Below are 24,426 nucleotides of genomic sequence, written 5' to 3'. Positions count from 1 at the left end.
TCCAGGCCAGAGTCCTGGAGTAGGTAGCCTTTCCTTTCTCCAGGGGATCTTCCCAACCCAGGAAGCGAACCCAGGTCTCCCGCATTGCACGCGGATTTTTTACCAGCTGAGCCACAAGGGAAGCCGGAACAAACAACCCTGAGTTATCATTATTCCTGTTCCAGAGATGAGGAGACGGGAACTGAGACATTAAGTAACTTGCCCAGGAGCACACAGCAAGTAAGCGGCAGCAGCAAGGTTCTAACCCCAGCAGTTAACTCCCAGGTCTCTGCTATACCCATCCTGTGACGCAGTCTCAGCAGCTGAAGCGGCAGAAGGACTCCCGGCCCACACCACACACCAGGCCGGGCTCAGTGGAGGCTCAGAAACCACTCTCCTCTCATTTCCCTTCCTGTCCATAGCTCTGAGCATAACACCCCTGTCTCAGCCTTGTCTGCCTGGGAGCCTCAGCAGGCAACTCACAGATGCGTGGAACAGAGGCCGTCTGGGGAGGAAGTGTCAGGGGGCCTCCCCCATCTCAGACAGACGAGGGACGCGATCAAAGCTAATTCCCACTCTTTGGTGAGCCCCTGCGATGTGCCAGATATGGGCCTTACCGACATGATCTCCTTTAATCTTCGTATGACCGAGAGGTAGCTATCATCCCCACTGTAAGACGTGTAACTAAAGCGTTAAAGGGTCAAGCAATTTTCTGAGTCACTCAGTAGTTGGCTCAAGCAGGATTTAAACCCAGTTCATGGGGCTCTACGCGAATGGCAGCTGGCAAGTCACAAGGCGCCACCTCCCCTCCCTTCCGCGCGCCTCCTGCCCTTCCTCCCTTTCCTCCACTCACTTCCGCCCTGCACAACATCGCTTCCTCGTCCCTTCTCTTTTTCTCTGCACCTGGGGGGAGACCCCCTGGGTGGGTCCCTTCCAGCTCTGACAGTGCCCGATGGATGTCCCCGAGTCGGCACACGTGAAGCTGCCAGGGGAAGGCTGTGGACGCGCGGGAGGCGGCTGTGAGAGAGAGGGGACGAGAACCCGCCACCGCGGCAGGGACTGCAGACAGCCACGCTGGCTGCTGGCCGCCGGAAACAGGGGTGGAGGTTGGTTGTGGCTCTCTCTGACTCCACCCCCTCCAATAATAAGACAAAACATCTACAGATAAATATTAGACTCACGTGATTTGCAGCCTCAGTAACACTGAGGCTCAGTAAGAGTGAGTCTCCCCCAAATACTGACCCCAGTGGCAACCTGGAGAGGGCAAGCTGGCCTGGGGCTTGAAGCCAGAGGACGGAGAGAGACCAAGCAATGTTCCTCGCTCCTCTGAGGGCTTTTCTAGGACCCCTGGCCCGTAAGTCTCCAAGAGCGTGGGGGACATTTCCTTACCAGCATTTTAGGGAGCAGTGAGCCACCTTGGAGGGCTTCCCTGGTGGCTCAGGGGTAAAGAATCTGTCTACAGTGTGGGAGCTGAGGGAGACGTGGGTTCGATCCCTGGGTTGGAAAGATCCCCTGGAGGAGGGCATGGTACCCCACTCCAGTATTCTTGCCTGGAGAATCCCCATGGACAGAGGAGCCTGGCAGGCTACAGTCCATAGGGTTGCCAAGAGTTGGGCATGGCTGAAGCAAGAGTCACCTTTGAATGTCTGAGCTGAGGGAGACTACTTTCTGTCACCCCTTATTTCACAAAACTTCCACAAAGTCGGAAGCCACCCACGGTTCTAAGATCATGGTGATTTGGCAGTCGTAAAAGACAGAGTGGGCTTGCTGCTACAAAGAACACCTTTAACACAATATGGCTGTTCTTCCTTCACGTAGTGATTCTCCAGGGCTTAGCAGAACAGCCAGAGAGCTCTGCTCCACACGCTCATGCAGGGGCCCAGGCTCCTCCTGTCTCCAGCAAGTCAGCACAAGCTGGGAAGAGAAGGTGGGGGATGGCTCGTGGGAGGTTGGGAAGGGCCAGACCTGGAAGTGCTGTGCCCTACTCCTCTCCTCACGGACCTGAACTCAGCTCATAGCTGCCCTGAACTGCAAGGGAGGCCCAAAAGGAGAGGGGAACTCAACACTGGGAGTCCAGCCATCCCACCACTCTCTAGAAAGAGACCTGCCTCTCTTTCTATGACTCTCTCAGGCAGGGATAATCATGAAAATGACAACGGATCATAAAAAAGAGCTAGCATGTTTGAGTGCTTCCCATATGCCAGACCCTGCACAGAGATTATTTTATTCACCCCTCATAACCACCTAAGGTCAAGGTATGGGCCTTATTTCCATGTTAGAGGGAAGGACAGGTTAAGAGAGGTTTAATGGCTCCTCTTGGGTCACACAGGGTGTGGGTGGTCCCGCTGGGAGTTGAGCTCTGCTCTGTCTGACTCCTGGGGGTGTTCCAGGGCCTCGCTGCTGCTGAGTACACCCAGGCTAAGGAGCCAAAGACAGCCAGGCTGGGTTCCAGACACAGTTGGGCCACTTCACGCTCTTGCTGACAACAGAGAGGCTAGACCACTGTCCTCCTCAGAAGTCTTCTTACCCCACCTCCCAAGCAGGGATCGTGAGGCAGAGAGTATCTGAATCACCAGGCAACCGGACCGCACATCTGCTGAGCGCAATTGCTTTAAAATCAAGCATGAAATAATCTAAAAAAGAGTGGATACGTGTCTATGTATAACTCACTCACTTTGCTATACACCTGACATGAACATAACATTATAAATCAACTATACTCCAGTAAAAAAACATTTTTTTAAAGAAGCACTTGCTCTTTGCACTCTTATTCAGGATGACATTGCATGTTCTCCAGCATATCCTACTGCCCTTTCCCATCAGCTTCCGCCTTCTTTATTCCTCCTGCTCTCAAGCTGCCCCTTTCCTGGTAGGCAGCAAGGCCCATGCCCTGAGCCCTGGTCCTTCCCCATCATTGGAGGAAGCTGACTTCACAAGATGGGCTGGGCTGCCCCCAGCTGTGGTCTGGCTGCCTCCCTTCCATTTCCTCTTGGTTCCATAGCCCCAGAGCCTGCCAGTGCCTCTGCTCCAGGTCTGAGCGCACTCACCGAGACCACAGACGCTGGGGTCAGACAGGCTGGGTTCAAAGCTGGCTCCACCACTTACACGTTAGTTATGACACCTTGGTCAATAAGTGATCTCCCTGGGTTTCTTCGTCTGGTAACTGTTGGTAATAATACCTGCCCCACAGGACTGTGGCAAAGATTAAGTGACATGATGCAAGTCCTTGGCCCAGTGCCAGGCACACAGGAAGAAGAAAGAACTCGCAGACATTATTAGTTCTGGGATTAACACAGTCAACTCTTTCCTCATTACTGAGTAAAATGGGGCCACCTTAGCTCAGCTTCTCATCCCTTCTCTGAGGCAGTCTCTGCACCAGACTAGCTCCCACCCCTGAGTGACGCTAAGTCCCTGTAAGGGAGCCTGAAGAAGAACTTAGCTAGAGAGGCTGAGTTATCTGTGTGATAGCCTGAGGGGGAGGAAGTTAGTCCAGGTCCTCTGAACAGACACCGAGATGGGATTAAGTGTGCGGACTTCATTAAGGAAATGCCTGTGGAAAAGAAAATAGCAAGGAGGCTGGATAAGCCAGGGAGAGCTGTCAGGTCCAGCCCCAGAGGAGAAAGAGTGGTGAGTGAAGGCACCCTGATCTGACCTGCCTTGCAGTCTAAGGAAATTTCAGCCAAACCATTGACAGTCCTTGAGCCAAAACTGGCTCACTAAGTGTGTCCTGTGTTCCAGTAACGGGTCTGCCTGAGTGTTCCAGCCACATGCGGTCAGTGGTGGAACAGCCCAAGGAAGCATGACCTTGGTGCAAAGGTGGCCATGGATTTCAATGCACAGTAGCCAGGGCCCTAGATCAGTGACTGAAGCACAATTGGTAACAGGAGGTCATTCTCTCGGCCACCACAGATGGACACAGAGAGAAAGAGAGCGGGCAGAAGCTGGGGTGTGAATGGTGGAGGGGACTGTGGAATGAAAGAATGCAGAGCAGGATGGGAATAAGAGGAGTGAGAATCTAGAAATTGTTGGAAAATACAAATCATAATCTCTTCCATATTTCTTTAAAGATACAAGTTAGAGCCTGGGAATTCTTTTTGAGTATTTTTGGCCACATGGGCTATGCTTCTCCCAGGGTGATTGCCTCTGAGACTAGTTCCAGTTCAGTCAGTCAGTTCAGTTCAGTCTCTCAGTCATGTCCGACTCTGCAACCCCATGAATCGCAGCATGCCAGGCCTCCCTGTCCATCACTAACTCCCGGAGCTTACTCAAACTCATGTCCATCGAGTCATTGACGCCACCAAATTATCCTATAAAATATGGTGCCTACGATGCCACAGATGTGGTTCTAAGTGCCTTATAACTATTGAGTGGTTTAATCCTCACAACAGACTTTTGATACGTGTGTGATTGTCATGGTCGTTTTAAGACATGGAGACCTGAAGTCTCAGAGAAGTTGAGTAACTCGCCTGAAGTAACAGCCAGGAAGTGGTGGAGGTGGGATTGGAACTCCAGAATCTGGACTCTTGCCTGATACATGAGGCTGCTACCTGCCCCTGGCTACCTCCGTGTCTCCTGTTTCCCTCTTCCCACTCCTCTCCTCTTCATTACAGCCTCAGCCCTGCACACCAGTCCTGCAGCCACTCCCCTGTCTGGTCCCCAAGTCTCCTGCAAGCTCCTCCAGCACTTAGCACAGGCCAGCCGAGGCAGTCACTACATATCTGCTGATTCTGGGTTTGGATAATCTTCTCAAGCATTTGTACCCCACGCTCCCAAAAGTTGCTCAGTTATTTGGGCTAACCTTACTCAATCAACATTAGGGCTTCCCTGGTGATTCAGATGGTAAAGTGTCTGCCTGCAATGCAGGAGACCCGGGTTCGATCCCTGGGTCGGGAGGATCCCCTGGAGAAGGAAATGGCAACCCACTCCAGTACTCTTGCCTGATAAATCCTATGGACAGAGGAGCCTGGTAGACTACGGTCTATGTGGTCGCAAAGAGTTGGACACGACTGAGCGACTTCACTTCCACTTTCACTTTTATTCAACATTGCCTTTTAAGTAGGGCTGAGTTTCGTTCTGAGTGAGGAGGAAGAACATCCCCAAGGATGGAAAGGAGGAAGAACCTCCTTTCCTAAAGGAGGACACAGCACAACCTCCAGTGTCGCCTACACCAGCATCCCACGGCCTTCTGAAGGTCTAACCACTTCTTGTTATTCCCTCATCATACCCTTTTCTAGCCTCTTAATAAAGTCTTCAGCCATCTGCCTAAAAGTAGGGTTAAATGCCACCCGTGTACTTGCCTCCCTGGTTGCTGCCAGGTGGGGCCCGAGGCACCTGTGAGCGTCTGCGCTTGCCAGGAGTATCCCTGAGCACAAGACGGTGCAACATGAAATAGCAGAGTAAAAACACTGTGACAGATTGAGATGCAAGTTTTATATTGTAAAACTTTGAACAGGGAAAAGTTTTAGATTTTAGAATCTTTAACAGTACTTTTCCCTGGTTTTTAACAAGGAGTCCACATTTTTATTTTGCACAAATGATGCAACCAGCCCTGTGTTCACTGCCCAAGAAGTGTTGGGACTTCTCACTGAAACAAATCTGGCAAGCTTTGAGCTGGGAAGCAGGGTCAGGTCCCACAAAGATAGGGACCTCCAGGAATGCAGCAAAGAGGAGGCGTCAGTGTTCCATCTTCAGTCTTCAAGTCCCTATCTCACTAGCCTACCTTGGTGGGCTCTGACAGCACTTGGCCTCCTTCCATGTTCCCTCAGCCTTTCCTGATTTCCTGTCCCAGCTTGCCTCTCTGCTGCTCCTCCACTGACTTTTCTGCCTTTGCCCCCTAACGAGAGTGACCCTCAGTGCTCTGTGCTTCAGTCTCTCTTCTCTTTCTTTCTCTAACTGATCACGTCCCCTTCTTGGCTCTTGCCTACTCCTCTGGCAGTGATGACTTCCTAAGGCCACTCCCCACCCATCCTTTTTCATCCCAGCTCCTGTTATCCACTAACAAAAACAGCCAGTTGAGCAGGTCTTCCTTGGATGCAGGTGCAAGGCATTCCCAGGGAAGACTGTTACCCATTCTCAATGTGTTCAGAATGGAAGCTACTCATCTTCCTCCTCGAGTCATTCTTCCTTCTGATTTTTCTGTTTCCAGCCGTGATATTCTCATTCTTACAGACATCCAGGACTGAAACCCCCTAGTAGTCTTTTTAATTTTTTTTAATTGGTGGAAATTACAATTTTGTCTTCTGTCATACAACAGTGCAAATCAGTCATAACTCTCTCTCTCTATATATATATATAAAACCCCCCTTCCCTCCTGAGCCTCCCTCCTCTCCCCCCATATCACCCTTCTAGGTCATCACAGAGCACCAGGCTGGGCTCCTTGTGTTATATCACAAGTCCCCATTAACTGTTTTACACATGATGGTGTAAACATGTCAATGCTACTTTCTCAAATCATCCCATCCTTTACTTGCCCTGCTTGTCCACAAGTCTGTTCTCTCCTGGTAGTCTTTTACTCTTCTCTTTCCTTCACCCCTGACCTCCAAGAGAGCTCAAATCTTGTCATTCCTTCCCTAAAAATGTGTCTTGTGTTTTTTCCTCCCATGAGTTCCTATTTCCAGTGCATAGTTCAGACCTTTACTAACTCCCATTGAGACAAGGGTTTCCAAATGGCCTCTCAGCCTTGAGTCTCTTTCCCCGACAATTGTTCATGTACATGGCTCTAGGAATAAGTTTATTAAAAATTGCCCTGCTGATGGAATCATTCTGCTGCTCAAGATTTTTCAGTGGTTCCCTATCTGCAAGCCTAGCACTCCTGTTTCATTTACTAGCCACAAGGACTGGTCATGTCGGGTACGATCATATCTCTCTCCTACTAAAACCTTCATGGCTTTCTATTGCTCAGAATAACCTTCAATATGACCTGGACACATGCAGACTAACACTCACTTTGCCTGGGTAATTCCTGTTAATTCTTCTGAGCTCAGCTTTCTTGCCATAAAGGGTTATAGTACTTCATATTCCTCTTGTGAAACACTTACCGCTATTGTAATTTCACTGTGCAATCAAAGATTTAATTTTACCCTTTCCTACTAAAATGTAGACCTAAGAGTAAAGACTGAGTTGACCTCATTCAGACAGACCGCTCTCCTTGCCCGACATATAACTGACGTTTAGTAAATATTTGTTGAGTAGATGAATAAGCTACCATTTATTGAGCACCAGGGTGATCTCGGTCAGGTATTTCATCTCATTTCATCCTCACAATACCTGCTTGATATTATCTTCACTTCACAGAAGCTGAAAATACCAAAGGTCATAGGTTTTATAGACAAGAAGCTGTTCTGCATCCTGGCTAAACTGGTCTCCACCACTCGCCAAACACACCTTGTACTTTCCCACCTCTCTGCCTTCCTGGATTTGCCTCCACCCGAGATTTCCCTTCTCCCTTCACCTGCTGAAATTATTGCCACATTTAAAGCTCCTGCCTTCAAAGTGGCTCCTGCTACCTTCTTGTCTGGCCTTGAACATGTGTAGTAGATTGGAACACAAGCCCTGGAATCAGCCAGACTTGGATTTGAGTTCTATTAATAACTACTCTCTACCTCTACTCACTGGTGACTTTGAGCAGGTTACTTGAGCTCAGTTCTCTCATCTACAATGCAGTAATGTTAAATACCTATCTCAGAAGGTTTAAATGAGATCAAGAATCTGGAGAGCTTAACACAGAGCTTGGTTTATAGAGGGGCAACAGCAACATTAACTCTTCTTTTCATCCTCTTCTTTCTTCTTCTTCTTATCCTCTCCTCTTCCTTCTTTTCCAAAATCTGCTCTCACTATTATTCCTGTTCCATTGACTCATACTTACCTAGCTGATCTACTCACACCATCCTGGAACTCACCATTTCACCTTACAACAGCCGTATCAGTGACCACTGGGAACATGTGCCATCCATCATATTGAACACTTGGTGTAGCCCATCTACACATTTGCCCCCTGAATGTTTGCCGGAAGATAGGAGAGAGGATGCACATTTTTCATCCACATCAAATGTGTGAGTTCTCTTACACTGGAACCTGATAAAAGGCCCTCAGGGAGCCGGCTCCCAGATTCCTCAGTAGGAGAACATCTGGTGAAAGTTGATATAAAAGGATTTAAGTTTAGATTTCATGGTCATAGAGGCCCAGGGGTGTTGCACTATCACTCAGCTTGGCCGGGATTCTCACAACACTTCTGAGCACCTGCTCTGTGCCAAGTCTCATGTTGGACAATGTACATACATCACCATCCTTACCTGCCTGCTCTATGATGTAGACCTTATCATCCTCATTTTAGCTCCATCATGTGGGTGAGAAAGTTTTTTTAGAAGTAGACATTTCCCTCTTGACTTCTTGTACATTAGAGAAGTCTCAAAAATCGACACCACCAGATACCTCCACAAGAATGATGGAGGGTACATACTCCAGTCACCTGAGGCAGAGCCTGGAGGAGGATCCCTGGAGAAGAAAGAAGCTATTTCTTCTGTTTGGGCAAAAGCATGACAGTCATTAAGAGGTGAATTTAACATTCACTTCTCCCCAGTCCCTAAGCTCTGCTCAGCTCTTCTGTCAACCCTACAAACTCAGGCAGTCCCAGCACTGAACATAGCACTCCATAATGGGCAGCAGATGATGCAGCTAATTCAGCATGGAAGCTGAGTGCAGCTTTTGGCCATTCAAAGGATTATTATAAGCAGCCAATAAGAAAAAAATTAATGATAAAGAATTACTTCCACCCCCAGAACCTGCTGTGTTTGTTTTTGCATATTTCCAAGCACTTAGGATGTCTGAGAGGTGTTATTTAAGGGAATAAATAACATTTTAGACTTTTCCCAGAGTGAGGGATCAGCTTTGTATAATCCCCTGAAACTGTTCTCAGCATGGATGTCCATGTTGGGGAGCAATCTCTTGGGGAGTCTGAGGGTAGGTCTTGCTGGAGCATGGGCCCCATGGTGGGCAGATCTGGGTTCCTAGGCATCCACTCGCAAGTACTTCCAGAAGCATCACTGGCCCAAACTGGCTCTCTTGGAGCCTACCGCTGGACCAAAATCCACTTCCGCACAGAGGGGAAATATTTGGGGTGTTTTTAGTCATTAATGGGCTTCCCTGGTGACTCAGACAATAAGGAATTTGACTGCAATGCAGGAGACCTGGGTTCGATCTCTGGGTTGGGAAGATCCTCTGGAGAAGGGAATGGCTACCCACTCCAGTAGTCTTGCCTGGAGAACCCCATGGATAGAGGAGTCTGGTGGGCTACAGTCCATGGTGTTGCAAAGAGTCAGACACAACTGAGTGACTAACACTTACTTACTTAGTCATTAATACTACAGAGAGAATTCAACAACTAGTTATTTTCCATGAGGGCAAGCTCCTGGAAGGCCCAGAAGCAATAGGAGTTTGGATTGAAACAAGAAATCTGAATGTGCACTATGGGGAAGAGGGCTGACTTGATGGGCCTAATTGGGGACTGAATTGGTAGATGGAGAAAAAGGAAGTGGATGGCAGGAGATGGAGATCTGCTGAAATCTCATTTTCCAGACCCTATGATTTTACCCTTTAGAATCAGCTTCCTCATCCAGTGTTCTCTCCTTTTCCACCCCAGCCCAGCCCTGTCTTCCAACTTCAGTGATTTACTGTCAGACCCCCCATACCCCTCTCCAGGGAGTATCCTTTCTCCTTAAAAGACATGAGAAAATTGAACAATTAAGCATAAGGCTAATTATGCTCTGCTTAGGATGGGGGCATATCCAGGTACCTTAAAGGATCCTCAGGACCCCCAGAGGTATACTTAGGAGAAATGAAGAGGTTTCTCTCCAGGAAGACTTCACTTTAAAGAAATGAGGGTCAAAGGGAGATGACTTCTGAAATCAGAAGAGCAGAATGATTCTGAGTTCAGGCTTGCATCTGACCTTGGAATCCATCTCCAAGCTCTGGGGTGTAAAAAGTGAAAATAAACGTCACGCAGTTGTGTCTGACTCTCTGTGACCCTGTGGACTATACAGTCCATGGAATTCTCCAGGCCAGAATACTGGAGTAGGCAGCCTTTCCCTTCTCCAGGGGATCTTCCCAACCCAGGGATTGAACTCAGGTCTCTTGCATTGCAGGTGAATTCTTTACCAGCTGAGCCACCAGGGAAGCCGAGGAACATTGAAGTGGGTAGCCTATCCCTTCTCCAGCAGATCTTCCCGGCCCAGGAATCAAACTTGGGTTGTCTGCATTGCAGACGGATTCTTTACTAGCTGAGCTACCAGGGACCCTGTTGTAAAAGAAGAGGTCAGAATGATGGTTATGATCATGGTCATGCAACACAACTTCATTAGTATCTGCACTGGGCATGTAGAGGTATAGGCAACTGGGAACAAGTTTCTATCACATGGGATGGGGAAGCTGTTGCAGCCTTGGGCCAGTGGCAGCTGCAGGAGTGGCCTTCAGCCTGAACAGACACAGATTAACTCCAGGAGCAACTCTATAAGGAAAATATCTGATCCACCACAGGGGGATGAAGAGGTCCAACTTGTATAAACCTTGTTTGGCTTCTGAGACATTCTCTATGGACTTCCAGAACCCTTTTGGAGGTATAAGAATGGGGTTGGAATTCCCACAGAATGAGGAGGTAAAGAAGCAGAGAAATCCTGATTGGTGGCCGAAATCCTGAAGGTTCACAAGGATGAACCTTGTCAGGTATGGCCTGACAAGTTAGGTATCTGACTTCAGAGGTAGAGTAGGCCTTATGGAATCATGGAGCTTTCTCTATCAGAAGTAATTCCTTGGATCTATTTGTCATTTCCACTGTGTAATACTTTGCCCACCTGATGCGAAGAGCCGACTCATTAAAAAAAGACCCTGATGCTGAGAAAGATTGAGGGCGGGAAGAGAAGAGGGTGACAGAGGATGAAAAGGTTGGATGGCATCATCGACTCAATGAACATGAATTTGAACAAACTCTGGGAGATAGTGAAGGATAGGGCAGCCTGGTCTGCTGCAGTCTATCAGGTCACAGAGTCCAACATGACTGAGCTACTGAAAACACAACAATGTTTCCTCTACTCACAGCTCTATCTTTGTTAAAAGAGAATTTTTCCAAGAAAGCTCTAGGCAAAGGCTCTATAGGAAAAACAGGATATGTTTTCCCTTTACCCTAAAACTTTGCCTAGCAGCTTCCCAATCCAATGTGACACCTTCTTGGCAAAATACAGAAAAGAGTCAGCTAATGGTATGTATTTTACCGAAAGTTCCAATATTTTGTTTACTATAAATAATTTGCTTCCCGGACAAGGAGTGGTGGGGGTAGGTACTCAATCAAAATATATGAAATTCATTTATTCATTGCAGTTTCAGTTATCTCAGTTCCTGAAATAGAGGGGTAGCTTTTTTTTTAAATTTTTTTTCCATTTATTTTTATTAGTTGGAAGCTAATTACTTTACAATATTGTAGTGGTTTTTGTCATACATTGACATGAATCAGCCATGGATTTACATGTATTCCCCATCCTGATCCCCCCTCCCACCTCCCTCTCCACCCGATCCCTCTGGGTCTTCCCAGTGCACCAGGCCCGAGCACTTGTCTCATGCATCCAGCCTGGGCTGGTGATCTGTTTCACCCTAGATAATATATGTGTTTTGATGCTGTTCTCTTGAAACATCCCATCCTTGTCTTCTCCCAGAGTCCAAAAGTCTGTTCTGTACATCTGTGTCTCTTTTTCTGTTTTGCATATAGGGTTATCATTACCATCTTTCTAAATTCCATATATATGTGTTAGTATACTGTATTGGTCTTTATCTTTCTGGCTTACTTCACTCTGTATAATGGGCTCCAGTTTCATCCATCTCATTAGAACTGATTCAAATGAATTCTTTTTAATGGCTGAGTAATATTCCATGGTGTATATGTACCACAGCTTCCTTATCCATTCGTCTGCTGATGGGCATCTAGGTTGCTTCCATGTCCTGGCTATTATAAACAGTGCTGCAATGAACCAGATCTGTCTCTCTCAGATCTGGTTGAGAGGTAGCTTTTAAAAACTCTTAACTAGCTGGTTGTTTTTTCATATAATGAAGATAATGTTACTTATAAGAGATCAATTTTAAGTTTAGCCTCTGGATCATATTGCCTAATTAGACACTATTAACCTCACCATAAAACTGCACTGTGGCTAGAAAACAAGGAATGAAAAAAAAAAAAAAAGTATTTAGCTTCACCTAGAGAGGCCTTTGATTTTTCCAGTAGTCATGTATGGATATGAGAGTTGGACTATAAAGAAAGCTTGAGCACAGAAGAATTGATGCTTTTGAACTGTGGTATTGGAGAAGACTCTTGGGAGTCCCTTGTACTGCAAGGAGATCCAACCTGTCAATCCTAAAGGAATATACATTATACAGTCCTGAATATACATTAGAAGAACTGAGGCTGAAGCTGAAACTCCAATACTTTAGCCACCTGATGTGAAGAGTCCATTCATTTGAAAAGACCCTGTTGCTGGGAAAGATTGAAGGTGAGAGGAGAACGGGATGACAGAGGATGAGATGGTTGGATGGCATCACCAACTCAATGGACATGAGTTTGAGTAAGCTCTGGGAGTTGGTGATGGACAGGGAGGCCTGGCGTGCTGCAGCCCATGGGGTCGCAAAGAGTCAGACACCACTGAGCAACTGAACTGAACTGAACTGAGTTGAGAGAGGCCTCCCTTCTTCCTACCTTCTAGGATTCCCACAGCTCAAATTATCTGTGATGAGGTCAGTGTAGTTCTGTGTCTTCTGTCTTCTGTGCTCCTTGAATGCTTGATTCAACTTCAGTCAGTGACGCCAAAGGATAGCTTGGGGGGCCTTCAGCCTTGTCTCCATCCATCTCTCCAAACCCACCTCAAATTCAAAAAAGGCACTATTGTTGGACAAAGACAGTGGATATTTTATCCCTGAGATATAAACAGCATCTATTCAATGTTACTCCTTTTAGTGATGTCTACATACTCTGTAAAATTAAAGCACAACAGGGTTTCATGTAAATGAAACTCCAAAATATGACCCTTGGCCCATTTTTAATCAGAGTCCCAACTTTGGGGTAAAGCATCAGTTTTAGCCAATAAATAAACTACTCCTCATTTATGTGGCTGGTTGCTTCGGTCGACATAGTGAATGTGCCAACAAAGGTAGGAACATTATGTCATTTTCTTGAAGTATTTTCATTGTGGTTATTGCTGTAATTGTTGAAAAAAAGAAAATAGCACCTTTGTTGACCATTCCACTTCCATTCCCCCATATAATCATTGCAATTCATTTGACATATGCCTTTTCAGCTCACTTGTCATATTGGCCAAACATAATAATAAATAATATTGTTTTGTGTGGTTTTAAATTTTACCTATATGAGGTCATAATGTAAATATGCCACAGCTTGGTATATTTTCTCTCACTAATATAGTTTGAGGTTGATACAAATAGATGATGCCTTCCATTCCATTTAACTGACCTGATAAAATCCCAGCTTGCTACATTTCATCTCCCCAATTGCATATTGTTGGTCCATTTACATAGACTACACTTTTCTCCTATTAAAAGTGAAAGAGAGACTTGTGCTTTCAACAAAGATAAAGTGCCACAAACGGATTACCTTCCTGCCTGAAATGACTAAAAATACTGGAAAATTGTATGAAATAATAATTGTTAAGAGACTTAAAGATCAGACAATAAAGGGAGTCACATCTAAGAGACAGGAAACAAATGAGTTGAGCACAAAGAATTCCCCAGTTTACCACCTTGAGACCATTTTCAAGCCATAGCATGGCAACTCAGGCAGAGACCTCTTCGATTTGAGGAGATAAAGCCAAGAGTCTGGGGAGACAAAGACAGCTAGAGACTCCAAGCAGAGAACAGGAACAAGCTGTACAGAGATGGAACTCTCGAGAGCTACAGAGGGTCTCAGTTGAGTCATTAGCAGAGAACTGATCAGAACATGTATGTGAAGAAACCACCAAAGACCAAGGAAAGAACCACTCAAAACGGAGTAGGAGGAATGGTACCTAGTGCTTGTACATGGCTTGGAATAATACCTGCTCCACTAGCCACACTGGAAAAATCTCATAATTCATAGACCACTGGACTGGATATTTAGAAGAGTGTTGCTTTAGTAGTGAGGAATAATTATCTTTAAATTAAATTCTGCTTCAGTCTCATCTCAGTTCGGTTCAGTCGCTCAGTCGTGTCCGACTCTGCAACCCCATGAACCACAGCATGCCAGACTTCCCTGTTGATCACCAACTCTCAGAGTTCACTCAAACTCATGTCCATTGAGTTGGTGATGCCATCCAACCATCTCACCCTCTGTCGTCCCCTTTTCTGCCTGCCCTCACTCTTTCCCAGCATCAGGGTCTTTTCAAATGAGTCAGCTCTTTGCATCAGGTGGCCAAAGTACTGGAGTTTCAGCTTCAACATCAGTCCTTCCAATGAACACCTAGGACTGATCTCCTTTAGGATGGACTGGTTGGATCTCCTTGCAGTCCAAGGGACTCTCAAGAGTCTTCTCCAACACCACAGTTCAAAAGCATCAAGTCTTCGGTGCTCAGCTTTCTCTATAGTCCAACTCTCACATCCATACATGACTACTGGAAAAACCATAGCTTTGACTAGATGGACCTTTGTTGGCAAAGTAATGCCTCTGCTTTTTAATATGCTGTTTGGGTTGGTCATAACTTTCCTTCCAAGGAGTAAGCATCTTTTAATTTCGTGGCTGCAATCACCATCTGCAGTGATTTTGGAGCCCCCCAAAAATAAAGTCAGCCACTGTTTCCACTATTTCCCCATCTATTTGCCATGAAGTGATGGGATGGGATGCCATGATAATTTGTTTTCTGAATGTTGAGCTTTAAGCCAACTTTTTCACTCTCCTCTTTCACTTTCATCAAGAAGCTTTTTAGTTCTTCTTCACTTTCTGCCATAAGGGTGGTGTCATCTGTATATCTGAGGTTATTGATATTTCTCCTGGCAATCTTGATTCCAGCTTGTGCTTCTTCCAGCCCAGTCTTTCTCATGATGTACTCTGCATTTAAGTTAAATAAACAGGGTGACAATATACAACCTTGACATACTCCTTTTCTATTTGGAACCAGTTTGTCATTCCATGTCCAGTTCTAACTGTTGCTTCCTGACCTGCATACAGGTTTCTGAAGAGGCAGGTCAGGTGGTCTGGTATTCCCATCTCTTTCATCTAACAAATCTTAAAATCATTAATCTGTGTCTGAGTGTCTTCAGTTCAGTTCAGTTCAGTTGCTCAGTCATGTCTGACTATTTGTGACTCCATGGACTTCAGCACACCAGGCATCCCTGTCCATCACCAACTCCCAGAGCCTACTCAAACTCATGTCCATCACGTTGGTGATGCCATCCAACCATCTCATCCTCTGTCATCCCCTTCTCCTCCCACCTTCAATCTTTCCCAGCATCAGGGTCTTTTCCAATGAGTCAGCTCTTCACATCAGGTGGCCAAAGTATTGGAGTTTCAGCTTCAACATCAGTCCTTACAATGAATATTCAGGGCTGATTTCCTTTAGGATGGACTGGTTGGATCTCCTTGCAGTCCAAGGGACTCTCAAGAGTTTTCTTCAACACCACAGTTCAAAAGCATCAATTCTTCTGTGCTCAGCTTTCTTTATATTCCAACTCTCACATCCATACATGACTACTGGAAAAACCATAGCTTTGACTAGACAGAACTTTGTTGGCAAAGTAATGTCTCTGCTTTTTAATATGCTGTCTACATTGGTCATAACTTTTCTTCCAAGGAGCAAGCATCTTTTAATTTCAAGGCTGGAATCACCATCTGCAGTGATTTTGGAGCCCCCCCCAAAATAAAGTCTGTCACTGTTTCCATTGTTTCCCCATTTATTTGCCATGAAGTGATGGGACTGGATGCCATGATCTTTGTTTTCTGAATGATGAGCTTTAAACCAACTTTTCCACTCTCCTCTTGCACTTTCATCAAGAGGCTCTTTAGTTCTTCTTCTCTTTTTGCCATAAGTGTGGTGTCATCTAGTATCTGAGGTTATTGATATTTCTCCTGTCAATCTTGATCCCATCTTGTGCTTCATCCAGCCTGGCATTTCACGTGATGTACTCTGCATATAAGTTAAATAAGCAGGGTGACAATACTCCTTGATGTACTCCTTTCCCAATTTGGAACTAGTCTGTTGTTCTGTGTCCAGTTCTAACTGTTTCTTCTTGACCTGTATACAGCTTTCTCAGGAGGCAGGTCAGATGGTCTGGTATTCCCATCTGAGTATCTTAATTCATCCCAGAATAAAAACATCAAGAATATTTATAGGGATACAAAGATATCTAGCACCCTACAAGATAGAACTCACAATGTCTGACTTTCAATAAAAAATGATCAGGCATCCATATTATGTGCTTCTTTTTTTTTTTTTCATATTATGTGCCTTCTTGAAAGCAGAAATTAAACCAATAAAAAGATACCACCATACACCTATTGGAATGGCCAAAATCCAGAACATTGGCAGCACCAAATGCTGGTAAGGATGTGGAGCAACAGGAATTCTTATTCATTTCTGGTGGGAATGAATACTGGTATAGCATTTTGGAAGACATTTTGCCAGTATCTTACAAACCTAAACATACTCTTACCATATGATTCAGCAATTGTGTTTCTTGATATTTACCCAAAGAAGTTGAAAACGTATGTCCACACAAAAACCTGCACATGGATGTGTTTATAGCAGCTTTATTCATAATTGCCAAATCCTGAAAGCTGCCAAGATGTCCTTCAGTAGGTGAATGGATACATCCACACAATGGAATGTTAGTTGGCACTAAAAAGAACAGCAAACATTATCCTCAATTGGGAAAAATTGAAAGCATTTCCCCTAAAGTCAGGAACAAGACAAGGGTGCTCACTCTCACCACTACTATTCAACATAGTTTTGGAAGTTTGGCCACAGCAATCAGAGCAGAAAAAGAAATAAAAGGAATCCAGATTGAAAAAGAAGAAGTAAAACTCTCACTGTTTGCAGATGACATGATCCTCTACATAGAAAACACTAAAGACTCCACCAGAAAATTACTAGAGCTAATCAATGAATATAGTAAAGTTGCAGGATATAAAATTAACACACAGAAATCCCTTGCATTCCTATACACTAACAATGAGAAGCAGAAAGAGAAATTAAGGAAACAATGTCATTCACCATTGCAATGAAAAGAATAAAATACTTACGAATATATCTACCTAAAGCAACAAAAGACGTATGTATAGAAAACTATAAAACACTGGTGAAAGAAATCAAAGAGGACACAAATAGATGGAGAAATATACCATGCTTGTGGCTTGGAAGAATCAATATAGTGAAAATGAATATATTACCCAAAGCAATCTATAGATTCAATGCAATCCCTATCAAGCTACCAATGGTATTTTTCACAGAACTAGAACAAACAATTTCACAATTTGTATGGAAATACAAAAAACCTCGAATAGCCAAAACAATCTTGAGAAAGAAGAATGGAACTGGAGGAATCAACCTGCCTACTTCAGGCTCTACTACAAAGCTACAGTCATCAAGACAGTATGGTACTGGCACAAAGACAGAAATATAGATCAATGGAACAAAATAGAAAGCCCAGAGATAAATCCATGCACCTATGGACACCTTATCTTCAACAAAGGAGGCAAGAATATACGATGGAGAAAAGACAATCTCTTTAACAAGTGGTGCTGGGAAAACTAGTCAACCCTTGTAAAAGAATGAAACTAGAACACTTTCTAACATCATACACAAAAATAAACTCAAAATGGATTAAAGATCTAAATGTAAGACCAGAAACTATAAAACTCCTAGAGGAAAACATAGGCAAAACTCTCTCCGACATAAATCACAGCAGGATCCTCTATGATCCACTTCCCAGAGTATTGGAAATAAAAGCAAAAATAAATAAATGGAACCTAATTAAACTTAAAAGCTTTTGTACGACAAAGGAAACTATAAGCAAGGTGAAAAGACAGCCTTCAGAATGGGAGAAAATAATAGCAAAAAAAGTAACTGACAAAGAATTAATCTCAAAAATATACAAGCAACTCCTGCAGCTCAATTCCAGAAAAATAAACGACCCAATCAAAAAACAGGCCAAAGAACTAAACAGACATTTCTTCAAAGAAGACATACAGATGGCTAACAAACACATGAAAAGATGCTCAGTATCATTCATTATCAGAGAAATGCAAATCAAAACCACAAAGAGGTACCATTTCATGCTATGTCTGCTATCTAAAAGTCTCCAAGCAGTAAATGCTGGAGAGGGTGTGGAGAAAAGGCAACCCTCTTACACTGTTCGTGGGAATGCAAACTAGTACAGCCACTATGGAGAACAGTGTGGAGATTCCTTAAAAAACTGGAAGTAGAACTTCCATATGACCTAGCAATCCAACTCCTGGGCATACACACTGAGGAAGCCAGAATTGAAAGAGACACGTGTACCCCAGTGTTCATCGCAGCTCTGTTTATAATAGCCAGGATATGGAAGCAACCTAGATGCCCATCAGCAGACAAATGGATAAGAAAGCTGTGGTACATATACACAATGGAATATTACTCAGCCATTAAAAAGAATACATTTGAATCAGTTCTAATGAGGTGGATAAAACTGGAGCCTATTATACAGAGTGAAGTAAGCCAGAAAGAAGAACACCAATGCAGTATACTAACACATATATACGGAATTTAGAAAGATGGTAATGATAATCCTATATGCAAGACAGCAAAAGAGACACAGATGTAAAGAACAGTCTTTGGGACTCTGTGGGAGAGGGTGAGGGTGGGATGATTTGGGAGAATGGCATTGAAACATATATATTATCATATGTGAAACAAATCACCAGTCCAGGTTTGATGCATGAGACAGGGTGCTTGGGGCTGGTGCACTGGGATGACCCAGAGGGATGGGATGGGGAGGGAGGTGGGAGGAGGGGTTCAGGATGGGGAACACATGTACACCCGTGGTGGATCCATGCCAATGTATGGCAAAACCACTACAATATTGTAAAGTAATTAGCCTCCAATTAAAATAAATAAATTTATATTAAAAAAAAGAAATAAGCTCTCAAGCCATGAAAAAATGTGAAGGAAACCTCAATGCACATTAATATGTGAAGGAAGACAGTCTGAAAAGCCTACATGCTATATAATTGAAAAATCATAACATTCTGGAAAAGGCAAAAATATGAAAACAGTAAAAAAAGATCACTGATTGCCTAACAGCCAGGAGGAGAGATAAATAGGTAGACCTAAGAAATTTTTGAAGACAATGAAACTAGTACTCTCCGTGATACCACATGATGGTTATGTGTCATTATACTTTTGTATAAACCCATAGAATGTATGTCATCAAGAGTGAAATTAATAAGGGTAAAACATCAAACTTCAGTTGATTATGATGTGTTAACATAGCTTCATCAACTGTACAAATGTTGATAACAATTTATTGTTGATAATGGGGAAGCTATGAATGTGAGAGGGCAAGAGCTATGTGGGAAAACTCTGTCACCTTCTGCTCAATCTCTATGTAAACCTAAAATTACTCTAAAAAAATAAAATCTATTTCTAAAGAATTATCAGGCATAAGAAGAAGTAGGAAAATCTGGCCCGTAATGAGGAAGTAAATCAGTCAATTGAAACTGAGCCAAGGACTGACATAGATGTTAGAATTAACAGACAAAGATGTTAAAGCAGTATTTATAACTGTATTCCATATGTTCAAAAAGCTATAATAAAGGGGGAAAAGCTATAGGAAATATTGAATATGTTAAGTAAAAACCCAAATCAAACCTGTGTAGATGAGCAGTTCAAGATATTAACATGAAAAATATATTGGATGGGGTTAATAGATTAGAAAGGCAATACAAAAGATCAGTGTACTTGAAGAATAGCAATAAAAAATATCCAAAATAGAGGAAAAGAGACTAAAATGTAAACAGGGCATCAGCGAACTGTGGGACAATTCAAGTAGCCTGATGTACATATAAGTGTGGCCCCTATAAAAAGGAGGGTGGGCAGGAAAATTATTAAGAAATAATGGCTAAAGTTTTTTTCTGAATTTGATGACAACTATAAATCACAAATCCGAAAAACTCAATGAGCCTCAAGCATAAGAAACATGAAGACAATGAACCAAACACACATCATAATCAAGTCGTTCAAAACTTGTGACAAAAAGAGAATCTTAAAAGTAGTCAGAGAAAAAAAGATACCTATGTACAAAGGAACAAAAATAAGTATGACTTCAGGTTTCCTGTCAAAAAAAAAAAAAAAATGCAAGTGATAAGTCTTTGGAGCAATATCTTTAAAACATTGAGGGGGCAATATCTTCTCAATATGAAGGCAAAATGAAACACTTTGGTCATTTAAGTGAAGTCGCTCAGTGGTGTCCGACTCTTTGCGACCCCATGGACACCAGGCTCCTCCGTCCATGGGATTTTCTAGGCAAGAGTACTGGAGTGGGTTGCCATTTTCTTCTCCAGGGCATCTTCCCAACCCAGGGATCAAACCCAGGTCTCCCGCATTGTAGACAGATGCTTTACTGTCTGAGCCACCAGGGAAGTCATTTAAAAGCTGAGAGAAATATCATCAGCAGCAGAAATGCACTACAAGAAATATTCAAGGACTTCTTTCAGAAAGAAAGAAAATAGTAGCTGAGGAAAATCATATCTACACAAAGGAATGAAGAAAACCAGGAATAGTAAATCCATGCATAAACCCAGAGAATATCTTCCTTTATTATGCAAATCTCTTTAAAAGATAATTCATAATTTAAACAACAATAATAATAATGTAGTGTGACATTTGTAACATCTACAGAGATAAGATGTAGAACAAAGATGCACAAAGTCCATCTTTATGCATAGGGGAGAAATAGAAGTATACTATTGCAAATTTATTGGAGAAGGAAATGGCATCCCACTCCAGTATTCTTGCCTAGGAAATCTCATGGAGAGAAGAGCCTGACAGGCTACAGTCCATGGGGTCGCAAATAGTTGGACACAACTGAGTGACTGAGCATGCATGTATGAAAAGGACTGTACCATCACCTGAAGTTGTACTAAGGTAAGTTAAAATGTGTATAAAAACCCTAAAGCAATCACAATAATAACAAAACAAATAATTACAGCTAAAAAGTCAATAAAAGAGATAAAAATGAAATAATAAAAAATACTCAGTTAAATCAAAAGAAGTCTTTAGAAGAGGAAAAAACAGAAAAGAAGAGATGGGACAGAAGAAAACAAATAGCAAGATGGTAGATTTAAATCTAACCATATCAATAATCACATTATTTAATGTCTAAATACTCCAATTAAATGGCAGAGACAGATTGAATTTAAAAAAAGACCCAACACTATGCAGCCTGCTAGAAATTCACTTTATAATGAAAAAGAATAGGTTAAAAATAAAATGAAGGATAAAGTGTATCAGGTGAATGCTAACAAAAAGGGAGATGAAATGGATATATAGATGTCAAAGTAAACTTCACTGCAAAGAATATTAACAGAAGTATAAGAAAAGTTCCTTTTATAATTATAAATGGATCTATTCATACAGAGAACATAATTTTAACATATATGCACCTAATAACAGAACTTCAGAATACATGAATCAAAAACTGAAAAACATGTAGATAAATCTACAATCATAATGGGAAATTTTAATATCCCCTCAATAATTTATAGATTAAGTAGACAAAAAATATGTAAGTATATTAAAAACTTAAACAATAACATTAAGCATCCTTTAGCTGTAAGTGGCTGAAATCTCCAATTCAAAGTGAAAAGTGACAAGCGACAAGCAGTAAATTATTTTTCTTAAGAGGAAGTCCAAGGTAGGGGGATTCAGTGTTTCAAGAACTTGCTGCTGCTAAGTCACTTCAGTCACGTCCGACTCTGTGCGACCCCACAGATGTCAGCCCACCAGGCTCCTCCATCCCTGGGATTCTCCAGGCAAGGACACTGGAGTGGGTGCCATTTCCTTCTCCAATGCAAGAATGTGAAAAAGGAAAGTGAGGTCGCTCAGTCGTGTCCGACTCTTAGCGACCCCATGGACTGCAGCCTACTAGGCTCCTCCGTCCATGGGATTTTCCAGGCAAGAGTACTGGAGTGGGGTGCCATTGCCTTCTCCGTTCAAGAGCTTACATCCTACCATTTTGTTATTCATCTGTCTTTAGCAGTGTCAGTTTTCTCCTCAGACCAGCTCCTTTCATGGTCACAAGATAGTTAAAGGTATCACATGAGATGTATCAGTATGTAAAGGAAGAAGAGATTTCGTCCTTTCTCTCTTCCTATGCCTCTCTCTTATAAGAGAAAATCATTCCCAGAAGCCCTCCAGCAGACTTCCTTTCAGGCTCATTGGCCAGAATCCTGTCACATACTCATGTCTAACCCAGTAATTAATATGGAAATAAGAGCACCGTGATTGGCTTAGAACAATCAGGCCTGGGTCGAAGAATCAAGCAAGGCTCCCCCTTGAAGCATGACTGAATGAAAAGAATAGGAATATAAATAAAATCAGGATTCCCCTTGGGATGGAGGAAGGGGATGAGACTGGAAATTAATACAAGCCAGGCAATCGATAGTAGATGCTACCCCTGATTTCTTCTGGTTAAGGAGGTTTCCGAACCTGGGTGCATTCTAAAGAGATCTAGTCATATTTGGAACAGACCGGAAACAGCCATGGGAGTGAAAAACGCATGCTCCAGCAGAACCAGAGATCAATACGGGGCTTCCCAGGGACACTGGCTCATCTCCTCCTGGGCCATTTCTCCCATGTGCCTCCATGCTGCTGCCTCCATCTCTTTTGCAAAATCTAACTTAATAAAACCAGAAGCAACTAGCTTTAAAACTGCTGTCATGGGAGCTTTGGCTCTTTTCAAATAGCAAGATTAACAGCAACCTCAGGAAGCCGCCCCACCAAGGAGCCATTAGCCAAAAGCACTGACAGCTGGAGAGCTGGAGTGCGTCCACCAGGCCAGATCTCTCCAGTTGTGAGGGGGTGGGGCATCGTTGTACACAGTTGGGCTTGTTGACATCATTAAGCCATGTTGACCTCATTAAGCCGTGTTGACCTCATTAAGCCATGTTGACCTCAGGAGTGGGGGAATGCTCTGTTCCCACCCTACAGAGGTATTTTACATGCACAGCCAACCTAAAGGCCAATGGGAAAGGGGGCCAGTAGGAAAAAAGAAGCAGCAGAAATTGAATTTCAAAGATCAGTCTTTACTGTTTAAGATTGCTTTAGACCACTTCTGAAAATGTAGTGTCATCAATATCATCATCATCAACTGGGAGCTTGGTAGAAATGCAATTGCTGAGCTACACCCCACATCTATTGAATCAAAATCTCAGGATTAGAGGCCCGTAAATCTGTGTCTTAACAAGATCTCCAGGGATTTCTTCAAGTTTAAGAGGCATTGCTTTAGATTTGTGTTGTGCTTGTGGCTTTTCCTAGAGCATTGGCAGATCTTAAGAGGGTGGGGTAGTCAGAAGGGAAGAAGGGCGACAGATGAGGCCCCAGACATCCTCCACTGGAAGAAAATAATCACCTAGATATAAAAAATGGTGAGGGCCTGGACAGATCAGTAACTTACCCTGAATGGGTATTTATGTTTAGAGGTATCATCAATCTGTAATAAAATCCAGTGGGTATCAGCAACATAACAAAGACATTGCAGGGAAGGGCTGTTATGAAGGAAAGGCCATATACTCGGGGCCACTGCCTATGTCTCTCTGATCGCCTACTGTACAACTCTCAAGGAAGCTATGATATTATTAGTGTCCTGGAACTGCACAGCCTGGCAGCCCTGCTGATAAACCCCTGAGATCAAAGCATTTTGATCTAGAAAGGACTGTAAATCTCAATCCCTTCAACTTACAGACCAAAGAAAGTGAAATAACTTGACCAAGATCACACGGTCTTAGAAAACAGAGCCAAGATCTGAAAATACAAATTTCTGTCTCAGGAAGTGAGTCCTTAGAGAAGAATTCAAAAGAGATCAAGAGCTGAATGTTAAAAAATATTGATTTCATTTCAACAACAGTAACAGAAAAACCCCAAGAGATGTTTCTAAGAAGATGGTAGAGGTTATGTAAGTTACATTAAATTTAATTACATTAAATTATTATATAAATACATAAATATATATGTATATACATATATATATATATACATATACCTAAATTGTATATGTATAAATATGTATACTACCAGTCATGTAAGTGAAGAGGCTATCTTGGACATTCCAGCAGATATTCTGTATTTCCAACTGGAGGCAGTTCTGGCACCAAATGGTTGTGATTCTTAATTCCTCTTCTCTCCATAGCTGGTCACATTCATATGAATGTGAGAGTTGGACCATAAAGACAGCTGA

This window comes from Cervus elaphus, chromosome 1 (genome assembly GCF_910594005.1).
Source record: "Cervus elaphus chromosome 1, mCerEla1.1, whole genome shotgun sequence".
NCBI classification, from domain to species: domain Eukaryota; kingdom Metazoa; phylum Chordata; class Mammalia; order Artiodactyla; family Cervidae; genus Cervus; species Cervus elaphus.
Note: the sequence above shows the minus strand (reverse complement) of the source record.